Here is a 12661-nt window from a genome sequence, read left to right as displayed (position 1 = left end):
CTGTCAGAGTCTTACAATGCACCACCTATTGGAAATGACAGTACTCTTAACTAGTGGTATATAACTTTATTTTCGATGTCAAATGAATTATGAAAATTACAAGGCGGTATACATAGAACAGCTTAATTTTGAGTATGAATTAATACAAGCAGTTAATATTACATGGAATTAGACTTCAAATAACTTTAAAAACAAAGATATAATTTTGCCTTACTAACTCAGTCTCCCACATTGAGAATCAGTGGTTTAAATAACATTTAACTGAGATTACAAAAGGCTTGTGGGTTTAGCATTTGAGGAGCGTTCTGTTGAGAATCCACAATTTATTTTTGTTATTTTTAAACTTGTAAGTAAATTTATTCAACAAACCCAAGGCCCTTTGCCTCGATTTGCCAGGATTTTCACTGCACTAGCTAGAATTATTGGTCATGTGACTTTTTAATGTGACTACCTCCAGGGAGTGAGTATCATATTTGCTGCAAAAGCAAAGGTTAAAATACAACAAAATTATTTTGTAAAAACCCCTGAACATAGAACTTGTGTGCCAGTTTCTGGATTTGTAACATTTCTTTCCCAGCAATTTTGTTAAGTTTTTATGGCAAATGTAGTGTGAATGAGAGCGTGTGTATTGAGGAGGATTAGTGCACATGCTAAGTACGTGGGTGGAATATGCTTTCCTCCTGCCATCTAACCAGTGTGGCCAGGAAGACCCACACAGAGAGGATGTCTTTAGGGTAGTCTTCAACGTGGACAGCAAGAGCAAGCTGTGTACCAGGAGTCTCAGTGCTGTGGATCTTTGTGTTCCAAACATCTCTGATCACCTGGTTTATATCGACAAACGCCATGTGATTCGGCATGCCTGTCACCTGATGAGAAAATGTCTATGAGACCATGTATGTACTTTATAGTGCATTATAAGAAAAGCATTTATTGATATTGTTCCTGAGTTGAATATTCTGTAGAATTATGTGATATACACTAGTGTCTCTTAGAGAAGAAATGCTGACCCCATTGTTTTTGCTTATTGAATTCCACTATTTGGACAAGCAACATTGACCTATAGCAAGCACTCATTGTGTGAATTTTCATCCATATCAAACATTGTGAGAACCTTCACCTGATACTCTTTGATGGAATCTAGCATTGTGTATATGTTTGGTTCAATGCCAGAGGTAGTGGAGTGGTGTTCAAGCCTGGTCAGGATGTCAGCTAGCTGGGCACAGCATCAGGAATTCCAGCACATTGGGTGGGGACTCCTCCAATCCATCAAACTGTTCTTCAGCTTCAGCTCTAGTCTGACGATGGTTAAGATAAGTCTTCTGGCATTCTTTCATTGTATTGCTCTCCGTTCTGATTTTTTAAAAATTTTACTTCGGCAAATGTGGCTGTCATTGAAACTCAGTGCTCAGATGTTCTGAAGGTGAGTCAGTATGCATCATCTTACCTTCTTCTGCTTGAAGTAGACAATATCTTATTTCACTGGTCTTCAGTATATAAAACCGGAAAATGTTGTTATATGCATAGATGAAGCTTTTATAAAATATGTTCTAGAAAATATTGCAACAGTTTTGCTACACTGCTGGTTCTACCACTGAACTGGATGAGAGGAAAAGTGTTCAGAAAACATACAGGTCCATGTTTCATTGTTATTTAGGTCAAATGTCTTTGGCAGCCATGTTGTCTGTACTTTGTGTAGCCATACCTAAATCATACAAAAACAATTCAAAAGATTACTACTACTTCAACTGCTAGTACTACTAATAATAATCATAAAGGATCATAAAGTTACAATAAAATGGTGATTCCTTGTTAATAAGGCAAACTATAAGAACCTAAATTTCCTGGATGGGAATTAAGACTAGTCTTGGATTAAACTGCCATGCAATTAGTGAATTCCCAATGGAAATTCTTTTAAATGTAAGATTAAACTTAATCTAATTCTGGGAAACTGGTCCAAGATGTATCTGCATCCTTGTTATAAAACTGGAGATTTGGTATCATATATCCTTGCATATAATCTGAAATAAATTTACATTTAAATAAATGTACACTGTCTATTTTTCAAACAACAATATGTAGAATATGTACATATATGAATACATATAGAAAACATAGGCAATTCTTTGGATGCACCCTGGATGAACTAGTAGTCAATAATATAAAGAAGCTGTGACTCAAAGGTCTACAATCCTTTTGTTTTGCCCCACCACTATTTCAAAAGAGAAGAAATTATATACAGGACCATGATGAGGTATGAAAGTTGCTAAAAATTTCTTCTAAAATAATTTAACAAATGTAGCTTGCTACTCTTTTTATACATTTGGCCCATTGATAAGGCAGTCCACAGTCTTCAGGGGACAGAGATCAGCTAGTTGGTAGTGTCTCCCATGTCTTGGATTTCAAAGCTTGTAGCCACTGCCATGCTCATTAAGGACATATGCTGCCTCTCCCTAAAAAGAAAGATATCCATGACTATTTTGGCCTCCCTACTCCTCTTCACACCACACCACCCGCATCCCCACCAATGGGGACTGCAGATTACATTACTGAAGCCACGCTAAACCAACATTCACTAACAAAACGCTGGTGGGTTGAGAGCAGTGGCTTTAATTGCTGGATGTGTTTGGGTGTGTACACTTACTCACACATTGGCTCATACTGCATGATAGTTCGTTTTTCTGAATTCTGGCCATAGAAGACCATAGCATGGCTCGTGCATAGAATTGTAGAGTAGCTGTATTATTGGGATTAGTGCACACTATAAAGTCAAAAGTGTGCACTGATCCTGATGATTCTTGCACCACCATGCAAATATTCCCAAAGGTGCTGATTAAAAAAAATGTGAGAGGCTAAGGGTGGAACAAACCGCTGTTGGGAAAGAGCTCCCCCTGCAGCAGTACTGGTGACACCTGGTGTATTTTACAGAAATAACTGTTAAAATACTAGTTCAGAAATTTAATAATAATATTTATGTAGAGGACTGTCATGTCTGGAACGGTAAATCCAGATGTTACCAGTGGCTCTGAGCGTACATTAATGGTGCAAGTGAGGCTGGATATGGTCTTAGTCACCACAAAAGCCATCTAGGGCGGTAGGAAAAGGAAAGAAATTGCAGGGGTGTGTGTGTGTGTGTGTGTGTGTATATAACAAGGTGATGTCAATGAGAGGTCTGAGGACCTCTCATCAAGGAAAGAGAAGGTACTTAGATAAGGGAGCACAGGAACCCTACATTAAACACTACTTGTTAAGGATTTGTCCAAATCAGTTGGCTGAAGTCCAGAAGCAGGTTACAATACTACAGTTCACAGAAGTTCCCCATCACCAGCTCCAAGCATTGCTGTGCAAGCATGCAGAAAGGTATAGGACTAAAAATATGCTTGTTGATTTCAGGTGCATAAAATGCATGTTGCCTATAACTTGTAAAAAGCACATGACATGTATAATGCTACCTCTGATGTGAGCCATATCTCCTCTCTGTCTCCCACATCAGAGGGAGCTGGTATGGTTGGTATCAGTGACACAAATCTAGCCACTCTCTCCTAGCATAGTTAGAATATAACTACATGTTTTTGTTTTCATGTACATCATGTTGACCAGCACTATCTCTTCTACAATGTTCATCACTGTGGTAACCACTCTCTTCCCTTTACAGGATTTCCTACAGTAGCTCTTAAATTCATTTGCATAGTCCAGAAGCACATCTTGCTCTTGTGTGGAGAACTGGGTACAAGTATAACCATGAGCCAGCCACCATTATGGCGAGGCCACCAATCTTTGCACTACAGATTTCTAGGGTCATTTTGATAATGAGTGTGAAACATATATACATCATTTTTTTAATTCACAAGGAATTTCAAATATAAGATGACAAAATGGACACATAATACTCACTAGTCAAAGAGGCTTCTGATTATCGTTGGAATTCAGGAACAAAAATAAACAACACAAATTATTATTATAAATTGATGTAAATTAGTGAATAGTAAATATGCACACTAAAATTTAATGCATTAGAATGTGGTCCTAAACTACTGGGGGCTTACTGGTTACATTGAAAGAAGTCATTTCTTTCATATGAACAGGTGGGTATAATTATGAAGACAGTAAGGTAGCTAGTGTTGTCCTGCCCTTTGGTTGGATTGTCTTCATCATCAAAACCACACCCTTCTGTTCAGCTGTAACCCAGAAAAATAGGTGGGCTGTCCACTCTCAGGATGCAGTTCACCTAAGCGTGTGCACATACACAATAGGTAAAACCAGCGTTACAACCTCGTCTAGGCTTAAGGCCGTAACAAGATATGGCTTAAACTGAAGAAGTAAAGAAACTGCAGAGGAGACCTATGTAGTGCTAAATGTGTCATTGTATTATACAACAAATATCCAACATGTATATTATATGTATAATACAGGTGAACCCAAGACTTAACACCAGTAAGATGCAGCTATCTTAAGGAAGACATTTAGACACTTGATGTGGTAATCACATAACACACTGTGTTTGTCATGGTAAGTGATCAATACCGTAGACTGCTGGAACAGGGTGGGAAATGGTAAGGCCACTGACCTTAACCACTGCTTCCCGTAATAGGCCTGTGCTGCAAATCCCTTTAAAGAACTGCTCTGAAGGAACAAAAGATGGAGGACTCGACAAACAGAAATAAAGCTACAAAACATGCTGAGGTTTCTCTCACTCATTACACAAACAGGAACAGAAACACATTTTATATTTTATAGATCACAGTGAGTTGCTTACCTCCATCATGTGAAATGAAACCTCATCAAATATGTTTATTGTCAGGATATACTCTATTTTAGTCAAACCTGAGCAACTATAGTCACCCTCTTTGGATCTGAAGTAGAAATATTCATTTGGCATATCTAAATGAATTCAATTTAATTATACAGAAATGTACAAGAGGTTAACACATTTGCTTAGATTTGCTCACTTGAAATCAAAGATGAACTCCTCTCTCCAGATTGGGTTGGATCCTTGCTCAGTTCTTGTCTCATATGTCACATCTTGGAATATGACTTCAGCAAAGGGCTGAACCTTGTACTTTAGCATCCGCATCATGAACACTGCTTTAGGTTATTATAGCTACTGAATTCACATACATTTGTGGCTGTGTGTCTATATGTCTACATACAGAGTCTACATTTTGATTTCAAAGCAAGCACATTCTAACAGATCATGAACATTATAACAAACATTATAATTCTGATGTAATGCTGAAATCCACTCTTCAATCAATATTTAAAGAAATTTCAGATCAGATTACTGCTATACATACATCATTATATGTAAGAACAATTTAATCTATTGAACAGACTCAGTCTGGCATTGATAACCTCTACACCTTATCAGAATAGCCAGGATGAATCAGTGAAAGTGAATCATGTTATTTTTCTTATCATATATTTTACTTCTGCCAAACACCAGAATTAAAATATAGCATAAACTGAAGTGAAATGCTAAAATGCTTCTTGTTCAACCACAAGAACAGGAATATCCTAATACCACTAATAGTCAAGGATCTTTGAGGCCTCATTTGATTATTTTAGTTTATAGCTTCAATGTTCTGAAACTCCTGATAGTTTTTTTATGAACATGATACTCCTCAATCACTCTTTTCCTGGTGTGTGGATGTGGGAGGGAGTGCAAGCGACAAAGAGAGAAGGAAAGGAGTCTGTGGATGTGTGCGTGCATACCTGTAAGTGTCCTCTTTCTGAACAATACCTCCAGATTATATAATGAAAGGATTAACATGATTATATATGAATCACATGATAATATATGATCAAATAATATTTCACATCACAACCTCCATGTGTTTCTGCTGCTAGACAAACCACAGTAGGATCCGAGTGTTTCTATCCCTCCAAAATTCACAATTACATCATCAGATGTGCATAGTAAAAAAATAAATAAATAAATCGCATGCATCAAACAGAAGGCAATATTGCTAGATATGAAGATAAAGAGTAAACAGATTTTCTCTAATAATCATTTTAGACAAAAATATTTTGTTTCAGTATTTTTACCAAAACAAAAAGTATAGCCAGTCATAGTTAGCTGTCATAAATGTTGACTAAAGAGCAAAGACTAGGTGATACAGTGAGCAGGTGTGCTCTCAAACAGGAAGGTTTGTGGCACTGTTAATGGCCAGGCGGATCTCGAGGTCTCCATCTGAAAGCATGGAGCATGGAACATTTCTTTTCTGGACACGTCTCGGCTTCAGCTGCCTGAACATAGCCCAGTTAAAATTCCTGAAATACATCATATACATGCAAACACAAACAGAGGAATCTGTGATACAATTATCACAAGTCTGTACTAATTAATAATTACCTTCTGTATGTAGTGGAAGGATTGTGCACTCAACAGATATGCAGTCCTCCTCTAAAAACAGTGAAGTGGATATTGTGCTATACGTCTATGCAATTATGCAGAATATGTGTAAAAAACAAAATGTATGTTTCCAGAGAAACAGGACATTTCAGATAGAGTTCAGCTGTGCAAACCTTTTGTATTTCACTGCAATTTTGACTGTTTCTACATCTTTTTCTACACGGCACTGCACTGATATCTTCTTCACACACACACAGACACTCACACGCACTATATGTGCCGACTGGACAGGCTGTACCTCTGCAGCATCACTACAGACCCAAGTGAGGCAAGGCCTGGCACACACCTCTAGCATATGGTCAGGGATCTCCTTCTTATGCAGTGGAATTGGCCCAAAAGGGGTGATGTCCAGCTCCTGGGCACTGCGCTGTCTGAGTGGACTGAAGTGTTTGGACACGCCGAGCTGCTCATCTGTGGCAAACTGGAACTCCTCCTCCATGGCAGACATCCCTCAGCCTTTGCTCACCCTCCTGAACAAATCATGTGATTTTGGGAAAAAGCGTACGTTAACTCTAAACAGTACAGAAATATGTGTTCATATGTGCTTATCTTAAATATCAAGAAATGCCTCAAACAAAGTGGTCGCCTTACACAGATAAGTAAACATACTGGTACTTCTTTTCAAACTAGGCACATTCAGACACAGGAACATGGTATGTGGAAGAATGGCAATACAGAAGTGTATTCCTTGATGGAATTTGATGTAGCTTCTGAAACATTGTGTTTAATAGTGAACTGCTAAATGAAAAGAAAGCATTTTATGCATTAAGTCACCACACGTCATATGAAGCCAGTGACAACAGAAGCATGGCTGGTCTGGGGTTAACTGTGTGTTTCTTACAGCAGCTTCACCTACCTCGAGCAACTCAGTGAGCACCACATTGGCTGGGTGGTTGGGGTTGAACACCAACCATTTTATCCCAGTCTCTAATATCCCAGTCTCTCAGCAAGGGGCATGACGTCATAGGGCTAAAGGGGTGCAGAAAACATTAGCAGCCTCACTCAGCAACACAATTTGTTGAAAGAAATCTCAGCAGAAGCCAAGCAGACTGGAAAAAGCAAGGTTGTCATGACAACACTGCATTCTGGCTGAAGTATGACACTAGATTGCTTACCTAAAGAAACCTCTGGGTTTGCATGGTAGGACCGGAGGAGCAAGGGGCAAACCGCTCTCATCCACAGCCCAGTACATGGCATAAAAGAGCCTCCCTGATGTCAACACCTTTCCGTCTTCTTAAGAGGCTGCATCAGAAAGCATTTAGATATTCAGGTTCACCAATATTACCAAATATAAAGGAATAACAAAAATAACACTAATCAGCTTGCATGCACTCTCTGGCAAAGGGCTCTACTTACTGCTCCTAAGACTTGTGTAATGGGCCCTGACTGCCTGCTCACTGCTGAAGTCTGACCAGTCTGTGGGGGTGTTAACATTCACCATGTTCCTGTCAGGGACTGGTACATGCACTCTGGCCAGAACACTGATCTTATTCCTCACATATTCACACACCTGAGAAAAGAAAACAAAAAACCTTCCATACACCTTTTAGTCCATTATCAATTTCAATGAATCAATACATTATTTTGTTAAGGCAACACTACATCTACCTCCAGTGTGATGCTTTCTGGACTTGTAACAACTTTCATGGTAAATGTTTGCTGAATATTGATTATAAAATCACTACTGAATGATTTTTTTTTACTGAGTCTGAAACATGTTTTCCATTGTAGAATACTTTCAATGACAACTTTTGCTGTAATACTGCAGCCCTCAACTGTTCTTCTCTAAAAATAAGAAACTGATAGTTTAATACAATAATGTAATATTGAGAGGATTGTGTAAATAAAGGAAGAATAAAGATCAAATGAATGAAAAATAGGCAACTCTTACAAAGGACAGTTGCAATCAGGAGTAACCATTCCATTCATGTATAGGATTAAAATATATATATATATATTCAGTTCTAGTTTGAGTAACAGTGACAGGAATATTATTAGAACAGCCTTCCACTTCGTTTTCTAGTTCTTTCAGCTCCGTGCATATGTAGTGCTGGGTGACAGCACTTTCCTTTGAACTAACCCTGGGCTCCTCCAAAAATATAAAATATAAAGTGTTCATGCATGTGATTTAATCAAACAGATAATAAGCTAACTCAACAAACGCTATAACTCAAAGTGTTGTTTTTCAGGATTCACAGATGCTCTGAGGCTTTTTACATGATTTTTGTCACTGGCTGATACTATCGTGCTGAGGTTCACAGGTATCTTCTTTCTGTAATATCAAAACATTAAACTAGTTATATCACATGGAAGTACAACAAATGATTTGAGAAACAGTTATACACTTTGATAATTGCAAATAATACACACTGGGTCAAAACTGGTTCTTCACATGTAGTGAAGTCTATAAGAATCTGAAGGGTGACAAAAATTACCAATTTCTCCAAAATGATAAGATCATTACCTTGAAATGAAGTACTATATAGAAAAAGGATTGTGTATAGTTCACGATGTAGCAATAAATACTATTTATATATGGTTCACACAATATAAAATTAAAAGCAGATATTCTGCACTTTGGCTTCACAATTATTGTTGCATTTCTAATCCAATGTACTAGAGTACTGAGATAAAATACAAATTATAACTGTACAATATGTTATAAATTCCAAAATTCTTTTTGACAGATACCTCTGTAGCTGGAGCTTCATTGTTATGCTAATATAGCCATTCCTTACCCTTGATGCTTTCAATTTTTTTCCAGACAGCAACAATTTTCCTAATAATTTTCTGCTTCTATCTCTGCCACTATTAATTTCTGTGTTCCATTAATGACAAAATTACATTACCATAATTATACCATAACTTTACACATTACCATAACTCAGTATAACTGTGTATTGTTGGTATTTTAATCACAAAACAATTCTTAGTTTTTGTGGGGCAAACTCAACTTTGAATCATCAGCAACTTTATCTGTGTTAATGTGAGACTCCAAGCTCCATTAACTGTCAATATAAATGACAAATTTTAGACTTTTATAATAATCTAAAAACCTGCTTTGTCATTCACTCCAAATGACTCCAGTGACTTTTTTCACTCACTGGAATTCACATGCCTCAGTAAAACCCTCTAAAGTTTGGCCTTATATTTTGGAATGGATTAATGTTTACAGTAATATTCTGTTAATAGTCTGTTCTGGACTTCTTCCTATTTCTCTATTTTTCTTCCTATGAAATATTGGCTGAACAAGTAATAATACAAGGTTGTTCTAGTTTATCAAAGCGTTCCAAATAACAAACAGACAAAACAGCGTGGAGTGGACAAACTTTGAAATTTGGATAGAGACATAGAAAACAAAAACATTTTGGTATGGTAACTTTCTTCATAACAAAGAAAAAAATATAGTTGTATAGAGAGTCTTCATTACAAATTGCTTGTGATTAGTCTAAATTAAGGTGCCCAAATCTTTCATCTTGGGGTGCAAAAGATATGTTTGTGGTGAACCAAGAGATAAAAATACAAAACATTATATAGTTAAAGAGGGCATTTAGGTTGCACAATGAGTTATAGGTGCATGCTATTTATTCCTAGTTTTTCTATAATTAATGCTATAGAATGGCCTTTGTAAAAGTATGCACGACATTAACAATTTTAGGAAAATGCCTGGTTTGCCAAATCAAACCTGCATGAGTCATACTTTAGGCAGCCCTGATCTAGATGGTATTCCATCAGTCATTACTGATGGCTGACTGTGTGTCATGACAGAACCTTATCCTGCAGGAAAGCAGTTTTTTCCTGTGTCTTTCTGTTGTGATAATGCTCATACAATTCTAGCAGTCCCTATGCCAGAATATGCTCTTGGCTGTACAGTGGATGGTGGGTAAACACTAATGCTGTAAGGTTTAGATCCAGCTGCCAAAGCTTCTCACTGCCCTTTGCTTCATCGACAACCACAGGCTGGACAGAGAACAAACAGGATAAGTTTAGTATGGAAATGCAACAACACTGAATGTATTTCTAGATTATAGTGGAAGTGGTAGTGCATTCAGCAGTCAATGACAACAAAACCGTTGCTTGTCAAAGACTATATTTTTCTTTCCAAGTCTTAAGTGGTTGCTTAATTCATGATAACAGGAATCAATAATAAGCAGAGCTTTCTGGAATTTCCTAGGATAACTACATGAAATAATGCAAAACTACTTATGAACAGTGAATTCACATAACTAATGCTGTCAAAGCATTTCTAAATATAAAACCTACTTTTTGTAATACATTGACCAGACATGAGGGTATCAGAGAGGGAAAAGCAATTCTGAAGCCCTGGTATTGCTGTGAAGGGTCCGGTAGAGCAATAATACAGCTGTCCTCTCCAAACCAACGTTTTCCCCTGCAGTGAACAAAAATGTAATACAGTGAACCTATTTATTACTTTGATAAATGATTATCACCTTACACTCATACAACATTTATATCTGCTTACCAGGATTCAAGACTTCTAAAACATGACCTGACAGACATTGACTACACAACATCGTGCATCCTCCTACAAACTTATCATTTAATTTTCTATCTGCAATATGGTGATCTATCAGGTTTCAGCATACCTTTACAGCAGAAAAAAAATGTTAGTTAAAGCTGATTAAGAAATGTGAAGTGTGGTTATGTTAGGTTTGTTTTTTAACAATTTCAAAATGGGATTAGGTATATTAATTGAAAATACCTTGTCTTCTATTATCGGTTAGTTAGCCATTTTGTAATTCATTTTTCATTGACACTTCAGGTTTCCTGCAGACATGCAGACCCTCATTTTCCAAAAACTGAGGCTTCAGGTTGCCTTCTAGAATCATCTAAATATCCACTATAGAAATTACCCATTTAGTGTATATATTACAAAGTGATTCAGAGCTGTATTTACAGTGACAAATTGGGAGCAAATAATAATACCAGGAGTGTCTTTTGGGACATGATACAGCTTTTTATTCACAGCAAGGATTTTCATTCCTGCATGCACCCCTTCATTGCTGACAACATCCATGTATTGCTTCTCCAAGAGAAACGACAGTGAAACTAATATATTGTGTGGTATTAAATAAATCTATTATATTTGTAATGTGAAGAGGGACATATTTAAAAGTAAACTGGATGATGCTGCCGGAAGCCAGACAGTGACGTCCGCTTTTAGAAATACATTTTAGGCCTCTTATCATCACCTCAGCTGCATAGACTGTCCTCAAACTCATGGCAGAAAAAACTGATACACCTCTTCTGAGCAACTCTAAGACAAAATACCAGTCCGAATGCGTTACTTGTTCATATCAATATCGTTCTTACATTGCACATAAATGCTGGTGACATTTAAAACATTATCATTGTATTTTACGAGTAAATAGCGAAACTACCAGAACAGGTTAGGTTGGCAGCCTTAAAAAAAAAAAAAAAAGATTTACAAAGGGAAGCGAAAAGCAAGTAGCATCAAAGAAAACTGAAAATAGCACCAGTCGTCAGTATTATGAACGACTTACCATTTTTCCTGTACTTTAGCTGTCTAAAAAACCGCAAGACATTAACATGTAACAAAGCGACAAACTAGCTAGGACGAGTAGTTAGACTAAGTAAAAAAAATCTAAATATTAGTTACCTAAACTAGCTAGTTATGATAATACACTGTTACGTTACCTAGGAAGGTAACTGCCCCACTGTAGCTCGTTAACAATCTGCTTAACCAGCAGCTAACTATCTTAACTTGCTAGCTCAAACTAGATTTTTGTCAAAGAAAACAATTTCCAGGACTGTCAGGTTATAAATCTAGGCAGAGCCTGTGGACATGGTGGTAATTTTAGCTAGTTACGTCTTGTTTACTTGCGCACTTCACACTAAACGGTTAGCTAGTTACTAAAACCATTGAACGCTTAGGCCGTTAACTGACGCCGACAGACTCGGGTTTGCAAGGTACCGCCAGACTACACCCAACACCGTGATATCAACACATAGCTGTCATTTTATATATATATATATATATATATATATATATATATATATATATAAAAACAAGAGAGCTAGTTCTGGCAACCGACAACAGTACAGTTTTACCTGTGGCAGCCGCCTGAGCTGGTAACTCTTGTGACACATGGAGTTTAGGTTGACTGTACAGTGTAAATGTATGAATGTGAATTGTGTGATACAGATATGTATAGCCTACATATATGCATGCATGTTCAGTGATGGTTGGTGCTCTGTCCTGGTCTTCAC

At 37.2% G+C, this 12661-nt stretch overlaps 2 long non-coding RNA genes across 2 annotated transcripts; both read right to left on the bottom strand.

The window, feature by feature from the left end:
* Nucleotides 1-91: 91 nt before the first annotated feature.
* LOC145660397 (uncharacterized) lies at nucleotides 92-4199 on the bottom strand. Its single transcript, XR_014126748.1, has 3 exons — nucleotides 4044-4199; nucleotides 3892-3906; nucleotides 92-1702 (listed from the first exon to the last, which is right to left on the bottom strand). It is a non-coding gene; the product is annotated as an uncharacterized LOC145660397 (long non-coding RNA).
* A 555-nt stretch (nucleotides 4200-4754) lies between these two features.
* Nucleotides 4755-10797, bottom strand: LOC145660345 (uncharacterized). The gene is made up of 7 exons (XR_014126605.1): nucleotides 10673-10797; nucleotides 8627-10369; nucleotides 7766-7919; nucleotides 7525-7651; nucleotides 7266-7378; nucleotides 6696-6879; nucleotides 4755-6267 (listed from the first exon to the last, which is right to left on the bottom strand). It is a non-coding gene; the product is annotated as an uncharacterized LOC145660345 (long non-coding RNA).
* Nucleotides 10798-12661: the final 1864 nt, after the last annotated feature.

This window comes from Electrophorus electricus, chromosome 12 (genome assembly GCF_041902795.1).
Source record: "Electrophorus electricus isolate QZ-2024a chromosome 12, ASM4190279v1, whole genome shotgun sequence".
NCBI lineage: Eukaryota > Metazoa > Chordata > Actinopteri > Gymnotiformes > Gymnotidae > Electrophorus > Electrophorus electricus.
The sequence above is the reverse complement of the archived record's forward strand: the minus strand, read 5'-3'. Positions and strand labels throughout refer to the sequence as shown.